This window comes from Rhododendron vialii, chromosome 9a (assembly GCF_030253575.1).
Source record: "Rhododendron vialii isolate Sample 1 chromosome 9a, ASM3025357v1".
NCBI lineage: Eukaryota > Viridiplantae > Streptophyta > Magnoliopsida > Ericales > Ericaceae > Rhododendron > Rhododendron vialii.
This window is the reverse complement of record NC_080565.1, coordinates 21,543,500-21,567,938: the sequence shown is the minus strand read 5'-3', so window position 1 is coordinate 21,567,938 and position 24,439 is coordinate 21,543,500. Positions and strand designations below refer to the sequence as shown.

General features: G+C 40.4%; 1 long non-coding RNA gene across 7 annotated transcripts; it reads left to right on the top strand.

Annotated features, from left to right (window-relative positions):
• The first annotated feature begins 3,288 nt into the window (after nucleotides 1-3,288).
• On the top strand, nucleotides 3,289-13,809 carry LOC131301700 (uncharacterized). Of its 7 annotated transcripts, XR_009191400.1 has the most exons (9): nucleotides 3,289-3,567; nucleotides 3,678-3,870; nucleotides 4,817-5,659; nucleotides 6,337-6,373; nucleotides 6,481-6,632; nucleotides 6,732-6,790; nucleotides 7,047-7,088; nucleotides 13,499-13,558; nucleotides 13,670-13,809. It is a non-coding gene; the product is annotated as an uncharacterized LOC131301700 (long non-coding RNA). The 7 variants fall into 7 exon arrangements; XR_009191403.1 differs by lacking the exons at nucleotides 3,289-3,567; nucleotides 3,678-3,870 and having other exon boundaries at nucleotides 4,203-4,898; nucleotides 5,586-5,659; XR_009191402.1 differs by lacking the exons at nucleotides 3,289-3,567; nucleotides 3,678-3,870 and having other exon boundaries at nucleotides 4,203-4,898; nucleotides 5,586-5,659; nucleotides 6,305-6,373.
• Nucleotides 13,810-24,439: the final 10,630 nt, after the last annotated feature.

The window sequence follows — 24,439 nt, the reverse complement described above, 5'->3', positions numbered from 1 at the left end:
ATTAATAAAATCAATTTTGTTTTCAATGCAAACTTACTGGTCATCTCTCTTTATTATCCCTAAGTGGGTAATTAACGAGGTTGATTCCATTCTTAGAGCTTTTTTTTGGTCAGGTCCTTACCTTAAAAAGACAGGTGCAAAAGTTTCATGGGAACATCTTTGTTCTCCTGTTCAAGAAGGTGGTTTGGGCTTTAAATCTATGGAGATTTGGAACAAGGTTGCTGCAGCCAAGCACATTTGGTTCCCTGTCTTTGGTGGGGAGCAATCTATGTGGTGCCAATGGGTTAAGTCTTACTTACTTAAGGGTAACAGTTTTTGGAGTGTTAAAACTCCAAGTGACCCCTCTTGGGTTTGGAAGAAAATCCTTAACCTTAGATCACTCATTCAGCCCCACATTAAGTATAAAATTGGAGATGGCCAATTAACCTCTTTGTGGTTTGACAACTGGCATCCTCTTGGCCCTTTTTTGCCAAAGTTTGGGCCTAGAATTGTCTACGATTCTAGGCTACTCAAAGATGCCACTGTGAAAGATATCATTAGGAATAATCAATGGGTCTTCCCTATGACCCAATCTCCTGATCTTAATGATGTGAGATCTTAATTACATTCTGTGCCCATCAATGTTTCCATTGGGGATAGATGTATTTGGACACTCACTGCATCTGGTAAATTCACCATCTCATCCCTATGGGATCATTTGAGGACACCCTTTCCTGCTATCACTTGGTATAAAGTGGTATGGTTCTCTAATCATATTCCTAGTTGTAGTGTGATTTCATGGATGGCCATTCTTAATAGATTATCTACAGAGGATAGATTAGTTACGTTTGGCATGAAATCTACCTCCATTTGTAGTCTGTGTTTGGGTGTTGAATCTCGTGATCACCTCTTTTTTGAGTGCCCCATGGCTACACAAATTAAGGGAATTCTATCCCTAAAGACCCCTCATATAGCAGGGTTGACATCCTGGCAGCAATGGGTGAGTAGGTTCTCCACTTTATAGAGTAAATCTTTGGCCATCATAATTGCTATACTTGTTTTCACTGTCTATGTGCACCAGTTATGGCTTGAGAGGAATTATAGAAAGTTTCAGAATCTTAGTTGCCCTCCAGGAGTGGTTGCTAACAAAATTTCATATGAAGTTAGATGTAGGCTGTTGTCCTTATCCAAATTCAAGGGACCTTCTCCTTTACTATCTATGTGAAATATTCATGATTAATCTATTACTTCTCAGAATGAAAAGTGGCTTCTACTCACATAAGCACATTTGCAGGTCTTTGGTCAAGGGGTGTAGCTTCAAAGCTATATATCCCTTGATCTTATAAGCCTCCATTTTTAGAAAGTTGGTTCACAGGTGATTCAGAAGGGTTCAGCAGTAAATTTCCACCCTTTGGGCTCCTATTACTTCTAGAGCAGTATAAATACCAAGTGCTTTCCTTTGTTGCCCCTTGTTGTGTTCATTGTAGTGAGGTTGCTGTTCACTTTTACAATCTGCTTGCTGGATTACATTTGATGCCAAGGGTGCTGAATCATAACTAACCATACTACAATTAATCATATCTGAATTGGTGGCACTTGTATGCTTTTGTTTGCTTTTGGATAATGCACATACTGCTACAGATTCATAAGACTACTGTTAGTGATCATCTCAGAACAACAATAGTTGTATCTGATGTTCTCAGTCCTGTTCTACACCTGATTGATTCTGCAGTCGTGCATTTTGGCTTATGTGCTATTAGAAAGTGAAATTGGATGTGCATGTACGTGTGTCCAAGTATATGATACCTCAATGTGCTGGTTTTTTTGCAACTGCTATGTCTATTAACTGTTCACGCAGCTATATTTGGTTGGCTGCTTTGAATTTTGACCTATCATTGGGGGGTTGTCCCTAGGAATGTTTATGCTTTTCTAGGGGGCATGTCCCTAGCTTACTTTTGCTTCTAGTTTCTGCTATAAGAAATAGTGTGGCTGCGTTGTGCCTACATATCATAGCTGGTTGCTTTTAGTTCCTCTTGCTGTTGCCATACATAGCTGGATGCTTCTATTTTCCGTTGCTTACTGCTGCTGCTGTTTGCTGCTATAATAACATTAGTTAGTGATCTGTTGTTGCTGATGTTCCTTCCATCTGCAACTGGACTGTCCGAACTAATACATAGAGTTCCTTACTACCAGTTTGTCATGGTGAAGTTACTTCTATTTACAGTTGCTGCTGCTGCTCTAGTAAGCCACTACTGCTATTGTTCTGTCAAGTCTAGCTGTAGTGCTGCTGCTGTTCTGTTATCCTAGGTTAGTTTATCACTTGGTAGTGTTTTCCTTCCCTCTTAGTAGATGGATTGGAAACATCGAATATCATTTTGCCCATGTAGCCATTTGGTGTAAACATTTTTCTTTACTCTTGTTTGTTTTCCCTTCTTTTTTTCCTGGGGTATGCCCCTTGTAGGTTGTACATTTGGTTATTCTTTTTTTTATTTCAAGCTATTTTACCCAAAAAAAAAAAATTTTATTTCATCTTTGGAAAGGTAGTTGTTATTGACTGCCTATACCACACCAGAACCTATGTAAGCTGTTACTGAAGGTGCACTTAGAATTAAATATTGTGTCGTTTCTTGTCTGAAGATAATTGCCTTTAATACTCGTATCAATTGTTTTTCAGGTATGAATCGCTTTTCTACTCTAGATAGCCCCTAGACCAGAACTCATTATTTTGTAAGAGATCACTGCTTGTAAAGCCAATGGTGATGGATGTATATCAAGATTATCTCCTCGCTACTTATCGCCCTTGATGTCTACATATTACATGTGAAGATATCTGGTGAATTGACACCTTCTGGCGCTCTGGATTTGCAGGTAAAGGAACATTTATGTACTTTCTACTTCTCATTTGACTTGATTGCAAAAAATTGAATTTTCTTGTCGATGTTGTTGGGTTTGTAATTTTTATGTTGCACACAGAATGAGATTTTTTGTGATTATTCATCATTCTTCATACGTTTTTAAGTGATATACGATGACAAAAAGCTTTCTACAGTACAGGAGCTCACTATCATGACTGTAAAGAGTCATCCTGCTGCAATGTGATTTATCCCTAATCAGCTTTCAAAAAAGCATATGCCTAAAAAAAAATCATCTCAACTTGTTCTGATATCAATACACTTGTACTAAAAGAGCCAATGCTGCCGACCAAACCACGTGATGAAATTACAAAATTGCCCTCCTCATATTCATCTGCCAGTTTTCCCTTGCTTGTGTTTAGTTTTGGGTAGTTAGGTATTGTATGTTTTCCTTATTTCACTCAATTACCTTGTACTTCCTCAGCCGTCCCTAGATTTCCCGCCGATTTCTTGGATTTCCTTCTGAATTTTGTGTGGCTCGAGAAAAGCTATTGATCAAAGAAGAAAGTTAAATCTCCCAACCATCTCTCTCTCAAAAACCATGTCTCTCAATCGCTGCCAAATCAAGGTTTTTTGCAAAAATGAAGGAGGCGATTTTACGAACTCCGTCGCATTGCTGACAATATGGATGTCGATGCCAGTACTGGGTTTCTCTCTTTCTCATCGGTTCGAAAAGGTATTTTCCTCCATCCCTAGAATTCATTATTCTTCTGTACTTTTTCTCTTTATTGTAAGTATGTAGATATGGACGTATGTAGTAATCGTTATAGGATCACCGATTTCTAGGGTTTCGAAGTGGCCATGCCTTGAAATCGAAGGAAAACGATAGTTGAACAGAAGGAGGAATTGTGAAACTGGTTCCTGTTATACATAGGGTATGGGTGAATCTCGGAGGAAGGAGGAATATTTCTGTTTCACAGAACACTATTGTGCTTGTTATTCCTTCTACGACATTGTAAATAGAGGAGAACAGCTTTGTGTAAGTTGTAAATAGAGGAGAGGAGAACAGCTTTGTGTAAGGTGTAAATAGAGGAGAATAGCTTTGTATAAGTTCAGCTCTTTTGCTTGTTCATTACTACTTCTGTTGAAATGTGAAACCCCTCATTGATTTCTTTGATTTCATGACACTTATGTCAAATGGCCGCACCGTCTATTTTGACCTCTTTTATTTGCTTTTCTCTACCAGTGTAAGCATCAATTAGCTGCAAGACTTGCAGCATCACTAGGAGCTTGCATCGATGTTAAGGTGTCCAACAAGCAACTAGCTCTTCTTCTTTCCAAGCTTTGACTATTTCTGAGAGGCTAAATAAGTTATGTCCCTTCATATCTTACGTTTTTTACTTTGTAAAGAAGTAACTTTGGGTTTGTAGCACAACAGTATCTTGGTTTTATATGCTTTTAAACAACTATAAGTTTATTTATCAAAGCAAAAACAAAACAACAAAAAACAGCTACAAGTTTTATGCAGTTCGTTAATGCTGAAAATGTATGTGTAACCAACTTTCTGAGAGAATTATGGTAGTTACCCAGGAGCCTATAGATTTTATAGCAATTACATATTTTGAAAGAATGGTAGTTAAATCAGATTATTAGAGCTATTATACTGGACAACAGGTGACAAATAGAATTCTGTTTTTGGTTCTATTTGGAACTTTCTCATAGGTTATGGCCTACATTAATGAATTGAGATCTCTGTAGCATGTTATGCAAATATATCAGCCTTCTAATTCTACACCTCTAAAAGCACTGAGTTGATATTTTCTGTACTCAACTGCTTTAAAAGAGAATGTCTTCGGCTAATGATTGTTAGCCGCCATTGCTTATCAGAAAGAGATGGAAATTCATGTTTCCGATCATCTGCAAAGAAAAACTGGAAGTTATTATATAGGTTTTCCAATCTCTTACTAACTCCTTATGATGTGTAGTTTTCAAGCAGTTAAGGAAAACATCAACTCGGTGAAGGATTTTCTATTTTAGTATTATTCAAATTGTCAAGGGCTCCGAGATGTAAGAACTTATTGCTCTTTCTTCTTTATTTACTTATTGACTATTTGGTAGTTGTATATCTTGGTATTTTGTGTCATATCGAATATGTCTCTTCTAGCCTGTAGGCTACATTACCTCGGCTCAGGGCGAGGTCTAGGTGTTAATTTCATGTAATTTCTTGAAATTAAGATTGCTATCTGAATTTGTTTCTTTGCGTGATGCCCTTGTACATAGATATTTCTTGGCATGGGTATGTTTGATGACAAGTGGGAAGCTAACCATGCTCTGAAATGTGAACATGATCAATCATTCAATCCTACGTTGTTCTTTCACCATCCTCCTATATCTCAGCTGTAGACTGGTTGTTTGCAACATTGTGGAACAAGTGATAGGGCTATTTTCAGAATCCAATATGTTGCTCTTGATAAGCTTTCTGAAACTCAAAAGGTATTCTTCTTTGATCACTTTGTGATTGTTGTCATCTATACTTCCATTTCTTTCCTGTATATTCTTCTCCTCATTTTGGCGGAAGCGGCCTCATCCTCTAAACAAACTATTATGTACCATAGTCCATTTTCGTCGTATATTAACTTCCCAACTGCCAATAACACCAATGAGCTCGCAGAGAAGTATTACTGTTCTAGCGGCTCTTCATGTAGTCAGACAGTGTTAAAGCAAATCGATTTCTTCCTCTTCGCGTTCTCCAAGCTTGAACGGGTTGAAACTGGTTGGAAAGCCCTTTCATGTTCAAATACAATTCAATTACTCAGCTAGAACTCAAGGTATTCTCTCTCTGTGTCTCTCTCTGCTCTCTCTCTCTCTCTCTCTCTCTCTCTCTCTCTCTCTCTCTCTCAACATGTCGTATACTGTATGGTGTTGTACACTTGCCAACAACGTTATCTGGAGTAGTTTATGGGTGGTTGTTAGTCAAATTAAAAAATTCAGAGCTTACAATATGAGATTCAATTGATCGGTAGTGCTTTTTTGTGTGGACAAAATCAAAATTAATCCAAAGATCAAACGATTCAGAACATTATGGACTCTCTCTCTCTTTTTCCCCCCATGGGAGTAGGGTTAGAGCATCAATTCATGGACTCGTAGTTTTCCTGTTTTGAGCTCTATCTCCTCGTCCTCTTAATTTCTTCCTACGGAGCTTGCAATTAGCTCCTTCAGTGGTAGTTTCCCTTACTACTTATGGTTCAATGTCATATCTAGATTGAGTAATTTTCTCATGCTTTTCATATAGTTATATCATCTTGTAGTTTGGGTCTTTATTTCTAGATATCCACAATTTTTCTTGTACAACTGAGATGGCTTCATTTTTTGAGAGATGATAATTCCATATATTTTATCACCGATATCTCATGTTCACACATTAATTCATAAATTTGGCTTTGATATACCATTGACCCTTTTTTTCATGTCAGTTCATGTTTGTGCTGTCACACTATTTTCTCAGGTGCTTTGGATTATACTATTGATTCAAGTATGCCTCGGTATGAAGATATGAGAATTCCATTTATTTTATCTCCGATATCTCATGTTCAGATATTAATACATCGATTTGGCTTTGATATATTGTTGACCTTTTTTTTCATGGCAGCTCATGTTTGTGCTGTCGCACTTTTATTTTTCTCTGGTGCTTTGGATTATGCTATTGATTCAAGCATCCGTCATTATGAAGTGTTTTATTAAAGCAATTGTGTACCTCCTGAAAGTTTGAGCTGATCCTTTGTTCATAATTTTGGATTTCAGGTATTATTGTGACTATTGTGACACTTATTTGACACATGTTTCTGTAAGTTCACTTGTGCTTTCTTTTAATACGTGTCTATGTTTTCCTGTGCTATGCAGTGACATTTTTATGCAAGTTCTCTCTCCCCCACACACACCAATCCAGCAGGACCAAAAAGGTTGTCCTTTTTTTTTTTTTTTTTTATAACAGTTGTATTGTTAGAGCATAATTTTTTGAATAAGGAAGAACTAACCTAGTGGTTTTCAAGGGTGCTAAGCTGGCCCATGGTTGTTTGTGAAGTTTAAACCATATGTCCTATTGTCATGTTTGGCACTCTTCATACTTTCTTTTCTTTGCTATGCAACCTTGGTTGGGTAGCAATATTGGAGTTCCATATTGATCACTTATTTTCCTTATTTTTTTTGTGATTTCAGCCATTTGTCATAAAGCAGCACAATGTAGGGCACAAACATAAGGTACTTTTCTGTAGGCATGATTCTCTCTATTTGCCTAGAATTGTTAACTTATTTCTCGTTGTTTTTTGTATAATAGTGCAAAGCACGGTAGATTTGTAGTGGACAATAGCCATAAGTATATGAAGTATATTGAAATACGAGTAACCATATAAGTTCGATGAATCAACTTCTAGTGGTGTGAGAGGAGGGCGCCTTAGTGTTTGTGTGTAAATTTTTGTGTGTTTATGCTGCCTGCAGGAGATATGTGATCACATTTGTTGTGTTTGGCTAGGTATTGACATTGTATCTCCTAAGAACTGTAGATTTCTAGATTTGCACTTATGTAGATGCGATGACATTCGACTTTTCCATCTTCAGTTCATGCTCATTGTAGTCAAATTTGCTTGTTGATTTGCATTTAAAATTGAAGCTTTTGGTGGTTGAATCAAATGCAATTTACTAAATTAACATTGTTATCTTATTTTTGTATACCTTGGTTTTTGTAGCTTAGTTTCCATTTTCATGTCAAATTGCATGGTTTTCTACTTAATGATGCTATCTGCATTCACTCGGCAGCCCATAAACCAGAACTTGTTCTATCTTATACTATTTGCAAGGGATCGTGGAAGCGTTGATCTCATATGAATCTATCAGAAAAAAAGGCCATGATCTGTGATGAGCCTTTTTCTAAAAGATGTTTTGCTGGAGAATTGAAATTAACAATGGCTTTGTTCTCATTAATATCCAATGGAAGAATACATTTTGATTAGACACACACACACACACACAGAGGTTGTAGATTCGGTTACTATAATTGGAGTGAAATTGTGAATTATGTTTTGTTGTTTAAACCTGTCCAGACTCCGGATAGTGTTAAGGGGATAGCTGAATAAACATGCTTTATTTTGTGATTGGTCCTCTAAAAGTCCAACCTAGGTAGCCTTTGTATATTCAATCACAAATTGACAATCTTTTTTTCTTTTTTTTTGGGTAAATCAGCTTGAAATAGAAAAAAGGATAATCGAATATTCAGCCTACAAGGGGCATACCCCAGGAGGAAACAAAAGAAAGAAAAGAAGAATAAAGAAAAGTGTGACTTAAGGCAAATGGCTACAAGAAACTATCTTAGAGGAACCAATTATTTCCATTCCATCTAGAAAAGAGGGAATAGAAACAACAGAGTAGAGATAAGAGTTGAGACTAGTACAAAACTAGAACCATGTGGACAAACCACTACAAAAGGAGCTCAGCACCATGCTATGACTGATTCTGAAATCTGGAATGTGGAGCAGAAATGGAAGCAGTTCGAGCAACTTGATAGCCACCTTAAGGGACCATAACTATGTACAATTAGATATTACTACAATACAACAAAATAAAATTGGGACATCACGAAAGCCTCAAATTGATCCACTGAGTGCACAATTAAAGCCCATGTTCTTGGGAAACAAAAAATAGTAGCAGCAACCGGAGGAAACAATAGATTGCACCCGTAGAAAATTATCCTGACTTGAAAACAGAGCCATATGAGCCAATAGCACAAGCAACTAACCGCTGCCATTACAGCAGCAAACAGGAGAACTACAGCAGCCATTACAAGCAGTTTAACTTGGCTAGAAAACAGAGCTAAATGAACCAACAGCAGCAACAACTTACTGCTACGATGACAGCAGCAAACAGCAAACAGCTATAGCAATCCTTACAGGCAGCTACAACAGAATTGAAAGGAGTAAACGAAAGCTAGGGACAAGCCCCCTAGAAAAGCATTAAACATTCTAAGGGACATCCCCCCAAGGATAGGTCAAAACTAAGAAGAAAGCTACTATGGACAGCTAAAAGAGCCATTTAAAACAGCCAAGCAAAATCAGAACTGTCATGTTTCACAACATGAAAATGCATATGATACCAGATACAATAACAGCTGCCCGAACAACCAACATTCACAGCAGTAGTAATAGGCCACAAAATAGCCAGCCAACTCCATAATACATAAATAGTAAAAGAAAGCTAGCAGTAAGAGAGTGTACTGAAGCTCATGGCAGCAGCAGAAAAGAAAAGGAAAAGGAAAAGGAAAAGGAAACTATTGCTTTATCTGCTCCCCTTCGAGCTCCCTCGACACCTAATTCACCAATAAACTAAAAGCAATAGAGAGAACCTCAACACCCTCGACTCTCCCTCACAAAATGACTCCCACTAACTTTTACCTCCACTCTCAAGAAATTTGGGGCTCAAGCACACAGCTCACAGGATCACACATATGCTGATACACTCAAACCAGAGGATAAAGGCAAAGAAATAGGATTCCAAGGTTGGAACAACAACAAAAGCTGCCGCAATTAACTATGAGATACGATTAGGGTAAATACCTTATAAATAAAAGTAATAGTAGTTAAGTACCTCTATTGTTTTCCTGTTGCACCAGCTTTGTAATGTCCTGCTGAGTACTTAGGAGGCCAATGTGTGAGGAGCAACATATGTGACTCCAGCCCTCCATCCTTGCTAGATGAGAACCATAGTGAACTGACACTCAACCGAATGTCATGCTTTGGTACCACAACTCTGCAAAACAACACGAATTTTGGAAGTGGTGATTGAAGTAAAACAAAGTTATGTAAATGTTGGGAGAAAATCAATAAGCAATGTTCCATTGTACTTTTAATTGTCCACAATGTAGACCACTAGGCAAATTAGCAATGGACAAAAGTCTAGCCCTTACATCATTGGAGATTTTATGAGCAATTACAGAAGGAGGGCAACAGGAATTCTAAAACTTTCTATGGTTCCTTTCCAACCAAATATGCTATACATACACTGTGAACACCAGTTTTGCAATGATGTTGGCCAAAGATTTACCCCTTAAGTTAGAAAGGCAGTCCACCCAAGGCTGCCAAGCTTGATGACCATTCATGTGGGGGGTCTGAAGGGACAATAAGGTCCTAATTTGGGTGGCCATTGAGAAATCAAAAAAGAGATGGGCATGGTTCTCTATAGCATGGCAAAATGTGCATTGGGATAAGGATTTAAGGCCAAACATAACAAGCCTATCCTCAATGTTTAACCTATGCAAGAGGGCCATCCAGGTGATTAGGCTACACCTTGGGATATGTCCAGGAAACCACACAACTTTACGCCATGCAACTATGGGAAAGTGGGTTCTAATGTTGTCCCATAGGGATGAGATAGTGAATTCCCCAGAAGTGTTGAGTGTCCACTTGCATGAATCCTTAGCTGTAGGGTTGAAAGCCACCTTATGCAATTCAGCTCTGACCTCATTGAGTTCAAGAGTCTAAGTGATAGGAAGGCCCATTGGTTATTGAGAATTATATCATGGACAGTGGCTTCCTTATTAGTCCCAGCATCATAAACAATTCTCTGGCCAAACCTTCGGAGCAAGGGTCCTAGGGGATGCCAATTGTCACACCACAAAAAGGTAGACATTCCATCTTCCAGCTTGTACCTAATAAAAGGCTGAACAAGGGGCCTCAGAGATAGAATTTTCCTCCATATCCAGGAGGGATCACAAGGGACCTTGACACACCAAAAACTCCTACCTTTGAGTAAATAAGACTTAACCCATTGGCACCACATGGATTGTTCACCTCCAGACACAAGGAACCAAATGTGCTTAGCAATAGCAGATTTGTTCCATACTTCCAAGGACTTAAAACCCAGACCACCTTCTTTAACTGGGGAGCACAGATGCTCCCAAGAGACCTTGGCTCCAAAGGTTTTTAAATCAGGTCCAGTCACAAAGAAGGCTCTTAAAGTAACCTCCACCTCTTTAATGACTTTCTTAGGAAGGATGAATAGAGAGGACCAGTTGGTTTGCATGGAGAACAAAATGGATTTAATTAATTGAATTCTCCCAGCATAAGAGAGGTACCTATGAGTCCAAGATTTTGTTTTTGCAATGATTCTATCCACCATAATCTTACAATCAGAATGCTTAAGTTTAGTGGACAAGAGAGGGACACCCAAATACCTAACAGGTAACGATCCCTCCTGAAAGCCAAGTATATTCATGATTGAAGATTTGGTGGATGGATTGACACCTGAGAAAAAGATATTACTCTTGTTTGGACTTGGGGAGAGCCCAGATAGTGACTCAAATTCTTCCAAAGAGGACTGAATATGTGATACAGAGCTCACATCACCTTTACAAAAAAACATAAGGTCATCTGCAAAACACAGATTAACTAGTTTGGTGGATCTGCATTTCCAATGGAAGTTGAAGTCAGGCAGTAGGGATTTCTCCTTGAGAATACAAGTAAGTACCTCCATGACAATAACAAATAAGTATGAGGAATGGGGGTCTCCCTACCTCAAACCCCTTTGACTAGGAATGTACCCAATGGCCTCCCCATTGAAGCTGAGGGAGTAGTTGGCCATGGTTACACAAGCCTTTATCCACCTAATCATCTGGGGATGGAAGTTCATAGAGGCAAGGATATCCCAAAGGAATTCCCACCTAACATTATCATAGGCCTTCATTATGTCCACTTTCATAGCACACCTAGGGGTGAGGGATTGCATGTGGTACCCCCTCATCAATTCTTGTGTGAGGAATATGTTATCTGCAATCCTCCTACCCTGCACAAAGCCAGACTGTGCTTGATCAATCAAGTGAGGAAGAGAAGACTTAATTCTATTAGCCAGGATCTTGGCAATACACTTATAAATGAGGTTACAACATGATATTGGTCTATAGTCCTTAACCTTTGAGGGATTAGGGACTTTAGGTACAAGAGCAATCAATGTTGCATTGGCTTTATTTAACAGTTGGCCAGATCTGAAAAATGATTGGACATCAGAGGTGACCTCATGGCCTATCACAGGCCATGCTTTATGGAAGAAGGTAGCATTATATCCATCAGGACCACGGGCTTTTTGAGGGTTAAGAGACCAAACAATGTCCTTAACTTCTTTGTTAGATACTTCCAAAACCATATCAAGTTTCTGAGACTCAGACAATTTCCTAGTGATGATGCTGGACTCTAGATGTGCCATCATAACTGCTTTGATGAGGGGAACCTAGTAGCTTGGAATAATAATTGATAAAAGAGGATTTGACCTGTTTAATATTCTGGGTGACAGTTCCATCTTCCAAAACCAAGCTAGTAATCCTATTTCTATTCCTAGAATTACTGATTGATTTGAAGAAAAATGAGGTACATTGGTCCCCCAGTTTTAGCCATTGAATTCTAGATTTTTGCCTTGCAAAGCTCTCCTCAGCTCTTGCAAGAGTAAGGTATTCTAGATTTTTACCTTCTCAGAAGCTTGATTAGCTGTATCACTAGGGTTTGAACCCAGGGCACTTTGGATGTCATCTAACTGTTGCTTTGTAGAAGCAACCCTAAATGATAGGTTGCTGAATTCATTGGTGTTCAACTGTTTAAGATCCTTTTGTAGAATCTTCAGTTTCTCATAGACACAAAACATGGGGTAACCAATTATTACTCTTCTCCAAACATGTTGCACAATGTTAATAAAATTTGGATGATCAGCCAGAAAGTTAAAGAATCTGAAAGGCCTACATTTAGGAGGGGTTGTGAGGGCCAGTGATATAAATGCTGGGGAGTGATCAGAGGGTCCAGGGTTAAGGAATGTGCATTGGACCAGCAGAGAGTCTTGATCCAACTCTCATTGACCAGGACTTTGTCCAATTTGGAGCTAATGTGGGAAACCCCAACTTGCTTATTGGACCAAGTAAATTGGCAACCAGAGTATCTAAGGTCAACTAATTCTACAGATTGAAGACAGACATTAAGATCATCCATTCATGGGAGCCAATGCTTATCTCCTCCTACTTTATCAGATGGTGACCTAATAGCATTAAGGTCACCAAGGACTACCCAGGGGGAAGCAAGAGCCAAAGTTTGCAAATCATTCCAGAGTGTTTGTCCGTCAAGCTGGCAATTAGCTCCATATACAAAAGTAGGAGTACTTGCCATCACTAGAATGCACATCACAGTGTATGAATTGGTTCGATTGAGAGAGAAGCTGGACATTAAAAATAGTGGGATCCCAGCAAACCAAAATTCTCCCCATAGGGGAATGAACATAATTGCTAATAAAACTCCAATGAGGTAGGATGAGATTAACAATCCTAGTGGCCTTAAGTTCTTTGAGTTTATGCTCAATGAGCCCAACAAGAGACAATTTATTATTATGAACCCAGTTCTTGATCTCCTTTTGCTTAAGAGGGTCATTGAGACCTCTCATATTCCAAAAGCCAAAAAGTAGTGGTGTGCTATCCATTTGATTCTTACACAAAAATTTCTACCACAATGAGCTACAACTAATGAAAGTAAGAGCTATGCAAAAATTGAGCATTATTTAAATACTTGTGGACAAAAAGAGGAGAGAAAGTTACTTCCTTCGTTTATGTGATGAGCCTTTGGAGTGACTCCTATTTTTGCCATTGTGAGCAGCCTTATTGGAACCTCCCAACATCAACTTAACATCAAAGGTGGCATGAGGAAGTAAATTAGGTGGATCCTCCTTTTTATCAGCACTAACTGTATTTTGATGGTTTGAACTGGTTCTGGTATCAGACCTTGGTGCCTTTGTAACCTCATTTCCTGCCTTGTTAGACTGCTCAGGAACTGTGATCTCTGCCCGCTTGCTATCAGTGCTGGTAGGAGGAGTGCTGATCTTATGGGAATTAGAGGGCCCTTGAAGCACAGAACTGACCACACCTTCCAGCACTTCCAAAGGTTCTATTTCAGAATCCTCAGCATCTTTTTTTTTTTTTTTGTGGGTAAATCAGCTTGAAATTGCAAAAAAGGCTAACCTAATATACAGCCTACAAGGGGCATACCCCAGGAGGAAAAGAAAAGAAAAACAAAAGAAAATAACAAGAAAATTGCCTACGCCAAATGGCTGCATAAAGGTATCCTCAGCATCTTCCTCCTGGATAGAAGGATCAGGAAGTGGAGCTAATGACAGGATAGGAGAAGGAATATTCAGAGGGGTATGGGCATTCTTGTGAGGAGAGGGCTGGTCGACTGCCTTCTATTTTCCATGATTCACAATCCTCCATTCCTGCTCTTTGGGAGGAGGAGGAGGAACAATAACCGTGTGCTTGACACATTTGGATGTAGAATGCCCAAAAACATGGCAATAGGAACACATGGGAGGGAGAACTTGGTATTCGATGGGCACCACAACTGTCTCCCCTTGAACACTTACAGTGTCACGCCCCGTTCCGGAATAGCACCTCATCGGCCTATCCCGATACGACACGCAACAACAGCCCAACAACAACCAGCTACTAGCAAATCCAAGAATAGCCAAATATTGAAATTTAACAGCCACATTTTATTTACATCTCAAAAATGATTGTCATTTACAAACTACAGCGGAAGTCTGTCAAGAAATAAACATAACCAACTATTATCCAATAAAAAAAAAAAAACTAAACTAGGCAAATATCATATATGGGCTGGGAGACAAAGACTCTCTCAGGCCTCAACCACGCACTTCTCAAGCGAGTCACAAAAACGCAAAATGTGACCTGTAGTGGACACCGACCTATACCTGCAAAACTGGAACCCCAAATGAGTTCCAGGAGTGTAAATGAGACATTGATGTTGTTCAATATAGACAATAAATCCAAGTTCATCATCAATTAAGCATTAAGCAAATAATCGACACAAAGTCTTTAATCCGACACAAAGTCACTAGCTCGACACAAAGTCATAATTTTGGCATAAAGCCATTGAATCGACACAAAGTCAAGGCACGACACAAAGTCCGGCCGTTGGCCGTTGTTGCCCACCGACACGAAGTCACAGTCCAATATCACAAATTCAATCCAATTGAAGAACATCTATGAATCGAACACTCACCTCGGTCTCCAACAAAAAGAAAACCAACGCAGCCACTCCCTATGTGGAGTTTCGGTACTCGTTGTCGTCTCCGAACCTAACAAATATTCCGCACATATGAGTTCAAAGTTTAATTCCAAAAAAAGCAAAGAAGTAGAAAAAAAAACGTACCAAATACTACTACAAGCTTCAACACTCATTTTCAACTAACTCTCAACAGTTCCAGCAAGCGTGTCAACAGTTTAGATCATATTACTAGCGAGTATGATTAGTTTAAATCATCTATTCACCAAGTTGTAGTACATACAGTCAATTTTTAGCATGCTCTACTCTTTTTATGCATTTAAGCACATATCACAACGCTTTGAGGCATGTTCTCAGGGAATACAATAATTTCCAGCAACTATTGCAGAGTTACAACACCTATAATTGTTATTTTCAGCATTCACTATCAATTCCCTGCACGTAAAACATATTTCCTGCGCTTTCTAGTGATTTCCAGCAGTTATTTAAGCAATTTCAGCATCCAAACAGCAGTTTTCAGCAACCAATTAAAAGTTTCAGCACCTAAATAACCATTTTCAGCAACTAAACTTCAGTTTCCAGCGTAGGTCAATTTCCTGCACTTCAAACCATAATTTTCAGTTTATAAATCATGTTTTCTAGCCCTAAGGTGCAGTCCCAGCAAACAAGAGCTTAGGTTTCAACATTTTTGGCCACCTAGTTACCCAAATCAACTCTTAGGATTCAATTCTTTTGCTTCTAATCACTAATAATAATTTTCAAAGGAAAAGAAGATAAGGATTGGTCAAGCTTGATTTTCTAGGGCACCAAAAACCCTCTGATACAAAACCATCAAACCCAAATTAAGTACATACAAATTGATTACCATATGTAGAGATAAGTTACTTACCAAGATTAAGAATTCAATCTCCCACCATCTTTCTCTACTTCTCGGCAGCTCTCTCTTTCTCTCTTCCTCTCTTCTTGTCTCTCTCGTCAATTCTCTCTCTCTCTCTCTCTCTCTCTCTCTCTCTCTCTCTCTCTCTCTCTCTCTCTAACTAATGTAGAATAGGAATCCTCTGGCTTTGGGTTTTCTTTTTTTTTTTTTTAACTTAAAAGGTAACCGGTGTTATAAGGAGAGCATATCATACACATGCAGTTAAAGTAATTACTCTCCACCTCCCTCGAGTTCTAAAAAGAACACTTAAGCACCTACAATTAATAGGATGTTACACTCTTCCCCACTTAGGAATTTCGTTCGCGAAATTAGTTACCTAAAACAAACAATTTAGGATAATTCTTTCGCATCAGCTCTTCCATTTCCCATGTGGCTTCCTCCTTTGTATGGTTACGCCAAAGCACTTTCACCAACAGTATTACCTTGGAGCGAAGAACACGTTCTCCTCGTTCTAGAATCTCTATTGGTTCCACAACATACGTCAAGTTTTCTTTCCACTCTATCGGTACCGTACCCGAGACATGAGATGGATCTGGTATGTACTTCCTTAACATTGAAACATGGAAGACGTCGTGTAATCGTGCCAACTCTGCCGGTAAAGCTAAACAATACGCCGTTGCTCCAACTCGTCCGATGACCTCATATGGCCCAATATACCTTGGAGCCAATTTCTTCTTACCCTTGAAACGTACAACACCTTTCCAAGGAGACACACGAATAAATACTCGGTCACCAACTTGAAACTCCAAATCTCGCCTCCTTTTATCAGCATAGCTCTTTTGTCGATCTTGCGCAATTTTCAACCGTTCTCTTATGAGTTTAACACCATCAGCAGTTTGTTGTACCAATTCTGGTCCCAATATACGCCTTTCTCTCACATCGTCCCAATAAATAGGAGTTCGACACTTTCTGCCATATAACGCTTCAAACGGTGGCATGCCAATGCTGCTATGGTAGCTATTATTGTAAGCAAACTCCATTGTTGGCAAGTATTTATCCCAACTGCCTTTAAAATCAAGAACACATGCCCTCAACATGTCCTCCAAAGTCTGAATAGTTCGTTCAGATTGCCCGTCCGTTTGAGGGTGAAAAGCGGTACTGAATTTCAAAGAAGTACCCAAGGCATGCTGCAAACTAGCCTAGAATCTAGAAGTAAACTTAGGATCTCTATCACTAATAATAGACACAGGCACCCCATGCAATTTGATAATCTCATCAACATAAATCTGAGCATATTTATCTGTAGTGTACGTAGTCTTAACTGGCAGAAAATGAGCTGATTTTGTCAATCTATCCATAATCACCCAAATGGAATCGTACCCCTTCTGAGAAAGCGGCAAACCTGTCACAAAATCCATTGTCACATGCTCCCATTTCCACTCCGGTATAGGAAGATTTTGCAACAAACCTGCCGGTCGTTGATGTTCTGCCTTAACTTGCTGACACACCAAACAACGAGCCACATACCGAGCTATCTCCTTCTTCATCCCATAACACCAATAATGTTCTCTAAGATCCCGATACATTTTTGTACTTCCCGGGTGCATTGCATACGGTGAATTATGAGCCTCCTCCAGAATTTCCATCTTTAAGTTTAAATTCCTAGGAACACACAACCGATTCCCGTACATTAACACTCCATCATCCCGAATCGTGAAGTCTTTCCGTTTCCCCTTTCTCACCTGAACTCTGAATCCCATCAACCTTCGATCCTCATACTGCGTTTCTCGAACGTGATCAATCAACACAGGCCTCACTCTAATTTGAGCTATCAAAGCATCAGTTCTTGCTAAAGCCAGCTTTACTCCCATCATAGCCAACTTAGTAAAGATATCAATGCGTGTACATTGAACACAAGCCAATCTCCCAGCTGTCTTCCGACTCAAAGCATCAGCAACCACATTGGCTTTCCCCGGATGATAGTGTATAGAACAGTCATAATCTTTGATTAACTCCATCCACCGCCTTTGTCTCAAATTCAAATCCTTCTGCGTAAATAAATATTTCAAACTCTGGTGGTCTGTGTAAATTTCACAAGTCACCCCATACAAGTAATGCCTCCACAATTTTAAAGCAAAAACCACCGCCGCCAACTCTAAGTCGTGAGTAGGATAGTTACACTCGTGATTTTTCAGTTGTCTCGACGCAAACGCAATAACTTTACCCCGTTGCATCAGAACACAGCCAAGACCCTGATGAGAAGCATCACTGTATATCACCAAATCCTCATTACCCTTCGGTGTAGTCAACACTGGTGCTGTTACCAATCGAGTCTTCAACTCCTGAAAACTGTTTTCACATTCTTCAGACCAAATAAATCTTACGTCCTTCCTTGTCAATTTTGTCATGGGTAATGCAATAGCAGAAAAGCCTTGAATGAACCTTTGGTAGTACCCTGCCAAGCCAAGGAAACTACGGATCTCAGAAACATTAGTTGGCCTTTCCCAATTCACCACTGCCTCTATCTTCTTCAGATTAACACAAATACCGTTCCTAGAAATTACATGACCCAGAAATACGATGCTGTCACGCCAAAATTCACATTTACTCAAGTTACCGTACAACTGCTTCTCCCGCAAAGTCTGCAATATGGTTCTCAAATGCCGTTCATGATCCTCTTTATTCCGAGAGTAAATCAGAATATCATCAATGAACACAATAACAAACGAATCCAGATATGGCTCAAACACCCTATTCATTAGATCCATAAATACTGCAGGAGCATTAGTTAACCCAAAAGGCATAACTAAAAACTCAAAATGGCCATACCTCGTTCGGAAAGCTGTTTTGGACACATCACTGTCCTTCACTTTTATCTGATAATACCCCGATCTCAAATCTATCTTGGAAAAGACGGCTGCCCCTTGCAACTGATCGAACAAATCATCAATTCTGGGCAAAGGATACTTGTTCCGAATTGTAACCTTATTCAGCTGCCTATAATCAATGCACATACGCATGGTACCATCCTTCTTTTTCACATAAAGAACCGATGCTCCCCAAGGTGAAATACTCGATTGTACAAACCCTTTATCCACCAAATCTTTCAACTGAATCTTCAACTCTAGCAATTCAGCTGGCGCCATTCTGTAAGGTGGAATGGAAATAGGATTTGTCCCTGGTAGCAATTCGATAGTAAACTCCACCTCCCTATCAGGCACAATTCCCGGTAACTCGTCTGGAAACACATCCGGAAATTCATTCACAATAGGAATATCAGCCAACTCTGGTGGTTTCTTTTCAGTGTTAACCACAAAAGCAAGATAACCCCAACATCCCTTTCTCAACAAGTTTGCTACCTTAAATGCAGAAATCATACTATTCAAAGGACCCTGTTTATCAACATAGAATTTAATTTCCGCCTCACCTGGTATTCTAAATACAACTTCTTTATTAAAACAATCTAGAGATGCATGATGCGTTGATAGGAAATCCATGCCAAGAATAATGTCAAAATCAGACATAACCAAAGGAATTAAATTCGCCTCTAGTTTCCTATCATTAACACACACCACACAATTCGGGTATGACACCCCAACTATCACTACCTCTCCAATGGGGGTAGATATCGCCAAAGCAGTGTCTAATAGCACACAAGGTTTATTTAAACGCATGCTGAACACGTTCGACACAAAAGAATGCGTAGAACCTGGATCAATTAAAACTTGTGCATAAATACCATAAACTACTAAGGTACCGTTTTGGTGTGGTTTGGTACCGTATGGATGTACTCGTACGGTATTGTACTATTTTCGTGTGGTTTGGTACCGTAACGAAGCTCTCGTACGGTATTGTACCGTTTTGGTGTGGTTTGGTACCGTATGGATGTACTCGTACGGTATTGCACCGTTTTGGTGTGGTTTGGTACTGTATGGATGTACTCGTACAGTATTGCACCGTTATGGTGTGTTTTGGTACCGTAACGAAGTACTCGTACGGTATTGTACCGTTTTGGATGTACTCGTACGGTATTGCACCGTTATGGTGTGGTTTGTACCGTATGGATGTACTCGTACGGTATTGTACCGTTTTGGTGTGTTTTGGTACCGTAACGAAGTACTCGTACGGAATTGTACCGTTTTCGTGTCGTTTGGTACCGTATGTATGTACTCGTACGGTATTGCACCGTTTTGGTATGGTTTGGCACCGTATGGATGTACTCGTACGGTATTGTTCCGTTTTGGTGTGGTTTGGTACCGTATGGATGTACTCGTGCGGTACTGTACCGTTTTTGTGTGTTTTGGTACCGTAACGAAGTACTCGTACGGTATTGCACCGTTTTGGTGTGGTTTGGTACCGTATGGATGTACTCGTATGGTATTGTACCGTTTGGGTGAGGTTTCTTACCGTATGGATGTACTCGTACGGTATTGCACCGTTTCGGTGAGGTTTGGTACCGTATGGAGTTACTCGTACGGTATTGCACCGTTTTGGTGGGGTTTGGTACCGTAACGAAGTACTCGTAAGGTATTGTACCGTTTTGGTGTGGTTTCGTACCATATGGATGTACTCGTATGGTATTGCACCGTTTTGGTGTGGTTTGGTACCGTATGGATGTACTCGTATGGTATTGCACCGTTTTGGTGTGGTTTGGTACCGTAACGAAGTACTCGTATGGTATTGTACCGTTTTGGTGTGTTTTGGTACCGTATGGATGTACCCGTACGGTATTGCACCGTTTTGGTGAGGTTTGGTACCGTATGGATGTACTCATATGGTATTGTACTATTTTCGTGTGGTTTGGTACCACAACGAAGCTCTCGTACGGTATTGTACCATTTTGGTGTGGTTTGGTACCGTATGGATGTACTCGTACGGTATTGCACCGTTTCGGTGTGGTTTGGTACTGTATGGATGTACTCGTACGGTATTGCACCGTTATGGTGTGTTTTGGTACCGTAACGAAGTACTCGTACGGTATTGTACCGTTTTGGATGTACTCGTACGGTATTGCACCGTTATGGTGTGGTTTGTACCGTATGGATGTACTCGTACGGTATTGTACCGTTTTGGTGTGTTTTGGTACCGTAACGAAGTACTCGTACGGTATTGTACCGTTTTGGTGTGGTTCGGTACCGTATGTATGTACTCGTACGGTATTGCACCGTTTTGGTGTGGTTTGGCACCGTATGGATGTACTCGTACGGTATTGTTCCGTTTTGGTGTGGTTTGGTACCGTATGGATGTACTCGTGCGGTACTGTACCGTTTTTGTGTGTTTTGGTACCGTAACGAAGTACTCGTACGGTATTGCACCGTTTTGGTGTGGTTTGGTACCGTATGGATGTACTCGTATGGTATTGTACCGTTTGGGTGAGGTTTGTTACCGTATGGATGTACTCGTACGGTATTGCACCGTTTCGGAGAGGTTTGGTACCGTATGGAGTTACTCGTACGGTATTGCACCGTTTTGGTGGGGTTTGGTACCGTAACGAAGTACTCGTAAGGTATCGTACCGTTTTGGTGTGGTTTCGTACCATATGGATGTACTCGTATGGTATTTAACCGTTTTGGTGTGGTTTGGTACCGTATGGATGTACTCGTATGGTATTGCACCGTTTTGGTGTGGTTTGGTACCGTAACGAAGTACTCGTATGGTATTGTACCGTTTTGGTGTGTTTTGGTACCGTATGGATGTACCCGTAAGGTATTGCACCTTTTTGGTGAGGTTTGGTACCGTATGGATGTACTCGTACGGTATTGTACTATTTTCGTGTGGTTTGGTACCGTAACGAAGCACTCGTACGGTATTGTACCGTTTTGGTGTGGTTTGGTACCGTATGGATGTACTCGTACGGTATTGCACCGTTTTGGTGTGGTTTGGTACTGTATGGATGTACTCGTACGGTATTGCACCGTTATGGTGTGTTTTGGTACCGTAACGAAGTACTCGTACGGTATTGTACCGTTTTGGATGTACTCGTACGGTATTGCACCGTTATGGTGTGGTTTGTACCGTATGGATGTACTCGTACGGTATTGTACCGTTTTGGTGTGTTTTGGTACCGTAACGAAGTACTCGTACGGTATTGTACCGTTTTGGTGTGGTTTGGTACCGTATGTATGTACTCGTACGGTATTGCACCGTTTTGGTGTGGTTTGGCACCGTATGGATGTACTCGTACGGTATTGTTCCGTTTTGGTGTGGTTTGGTACCGTATGGATGTACTCGTGCGGTACTGTACCGTTTTTGTGTGTTTTGGTACCGTAACGAAGTACTCGTACCGTATTGCACCGTTTTGGTGTGGTTTGGTACCGTATGGATGTACTCGTACGGTATTGCACCGTTTTGGTGTGGTTTGGTACCGTATGGATGTACTCGTATGGTATTGTACCGTTTGGGTGAGGTTTCTAACCGTATGGATGTACTCGTACGGTATTGCACCGTTATGGTGTGGTTTGTACCGTATGGATGTACTCGTACGGTATTGTACCGTTTTGGTGTGTTTTGGTACCGTAACGAAGTACTCGTACATTATTGTACCGTTTTGGCGTGGTTTTGTACCGTATGGATGTACTCGTACGGTATTGCATCGTTTTGGTGTGGTTTGGCACCGTATGGATGTACTCGTACGGTACTGTTCCATTTTGGTGTGGGTTGGTACCGTATGGATGTACCCGTACGGTATTGCACCGTTTTGGTGAGGTTTGGTACCGTGTGGTTGTACTCGTATGGTATTGTACTATTTTAGTTTGGTTTGGTACCGTAACGAAGCTCTCGTACGGTATTGTACCGTTTTGGTGTGGTTTGGTACCGTATGGATGTACTCGTACGGTATTGCACCGTTTTGGTGTGGTTTGGTATCGTTTTGATGTACTCGTACGGTATTGCAACATTATGGTGTGGTTTTGTACCGTATGAATGTACTCGTACGGTATTGTACCGTTTTGGTGTGTTTGGTTACCGTAACGAAGTACTCGTTCGGTATTGTACCGTTTTGGTGTGGTTTGGTACCGTATGGATATAGTTGTACGGTATTGCACCGTTTTTGGTGTGGTTTCGCACCGTATGGATGTACTCGTATGGTATTTTTCCGTTTTGGTGTGGTTTGGTAGCGTATGGATGTACTCGTACAGTATTGTACTATTTTGGTGTGGTTAGGTACCGTAATGAAGCTCTCGTACGGTATTGTACTGTTTTGGTGTGGTTTGGTACCGTATAGATGTACTCGTACGGTATTGCACCGTTTTGGTGTGGTTTGGTACCGTATGGATGTACTCGTATGGTATTGTACCGTTTGGGTGAGGTTTCTTACCGTATGGATGTACTCGTACGGTATTGCACCGTTTCGGTGAGGTTTGGTACCGTATGGAGTTACTCGTACGGTATTGCACCGTTTTGGTGGGGTTTGGCACCGTAACGAAGTACTCGTAAGGTATTGTACCATTTTGGTGTGGTTTCGTACCATATCGATGTACTCGTATGGTATTGCACCGTTTTGGTGTGGTTTGGTACCGTATGGATATACTCGTATGGTATTGCACCGTTTTGGTGTGGTTTGGTACCGTATGGTTGTACTCGTACGGTATTGCACCGTTTTGGTGTGGTTTTGTACCGTATGGATGTACTGGTACGATATTGTACCGTTTTGGTGAGGCTTGGTACCGTATGGATGTACTCGTACGGTATTGCACCGTTTTGGTGTGGTTTGGCACCGTATGGATGTACTCGTACGGTATTGTTCCGTTTTGGTGTGGTTTGGTACCGTATGGATGTACTCGTGCGGTATTGTACCGTTTTTGTTTGTTTTGGTACCGTAACGAAGTACTCGTACGGTATTGTACCGTTTTGGTGTGGTTTGGTACCGTATGGATGTACTCGTACGGTATTGCACCGTTTTGGTGTGGTTTTGTACCGTATGGATGAACTTGTACGGTATTGTACCGTTTTGGTGAGGTTTGGTACCATATGGATGTACTCGTACGGTATTGCACCGTTATGGTGTGGTTTGTACCGTATGGATGTACTCGTACGGTATTGTACCATTTTGGTGTGTTTTGGTACCGTAACGAAGTACTCGTACGGTATTGTATCGTTTTGGTGTGGTTTGGTACCGTATGGATGTACTCGTACGGTATTGCTCAGTTTTGGTGTGGTTTGGCACCGTATGGATGTACTCGTTCGGTACTATTCCATTTTGGTGTGGGTTGGTACCGTATGGATGTACCCGTACGGTATTGCACCGTTTTGGTGAGGTTTGGTACCGTGTGGTTGTACTCGTACGGTATTGTACTATTTTTGTGTGGTTTGGTATCGTAACGAAGCTCTCGTACGGTATTGTACCGTTTTGGTGTGGTTTGGTACCGTATGGATGTACTCGTACGGTATTGCACCGTTTTGGTGTGGTTTGGTATCGTATTGATGTACTCGTACGGTATTGCAACATTATGGTGTGGTTTTGTACCGTATGGATGTACTCGTACGGTATTTTACCGTTTTGGTGTGTTTGGTTACCGTAACGAAGTACTCGTTCGGTATTGTACCGTTTTGGTGTGGTTTGGTACCGTATGGATGTAGTTGTACGGTATTGCACCGTTTTGGTGTGGTTTCGCACCGTATGGATGTACTCGTACGGTATTTTT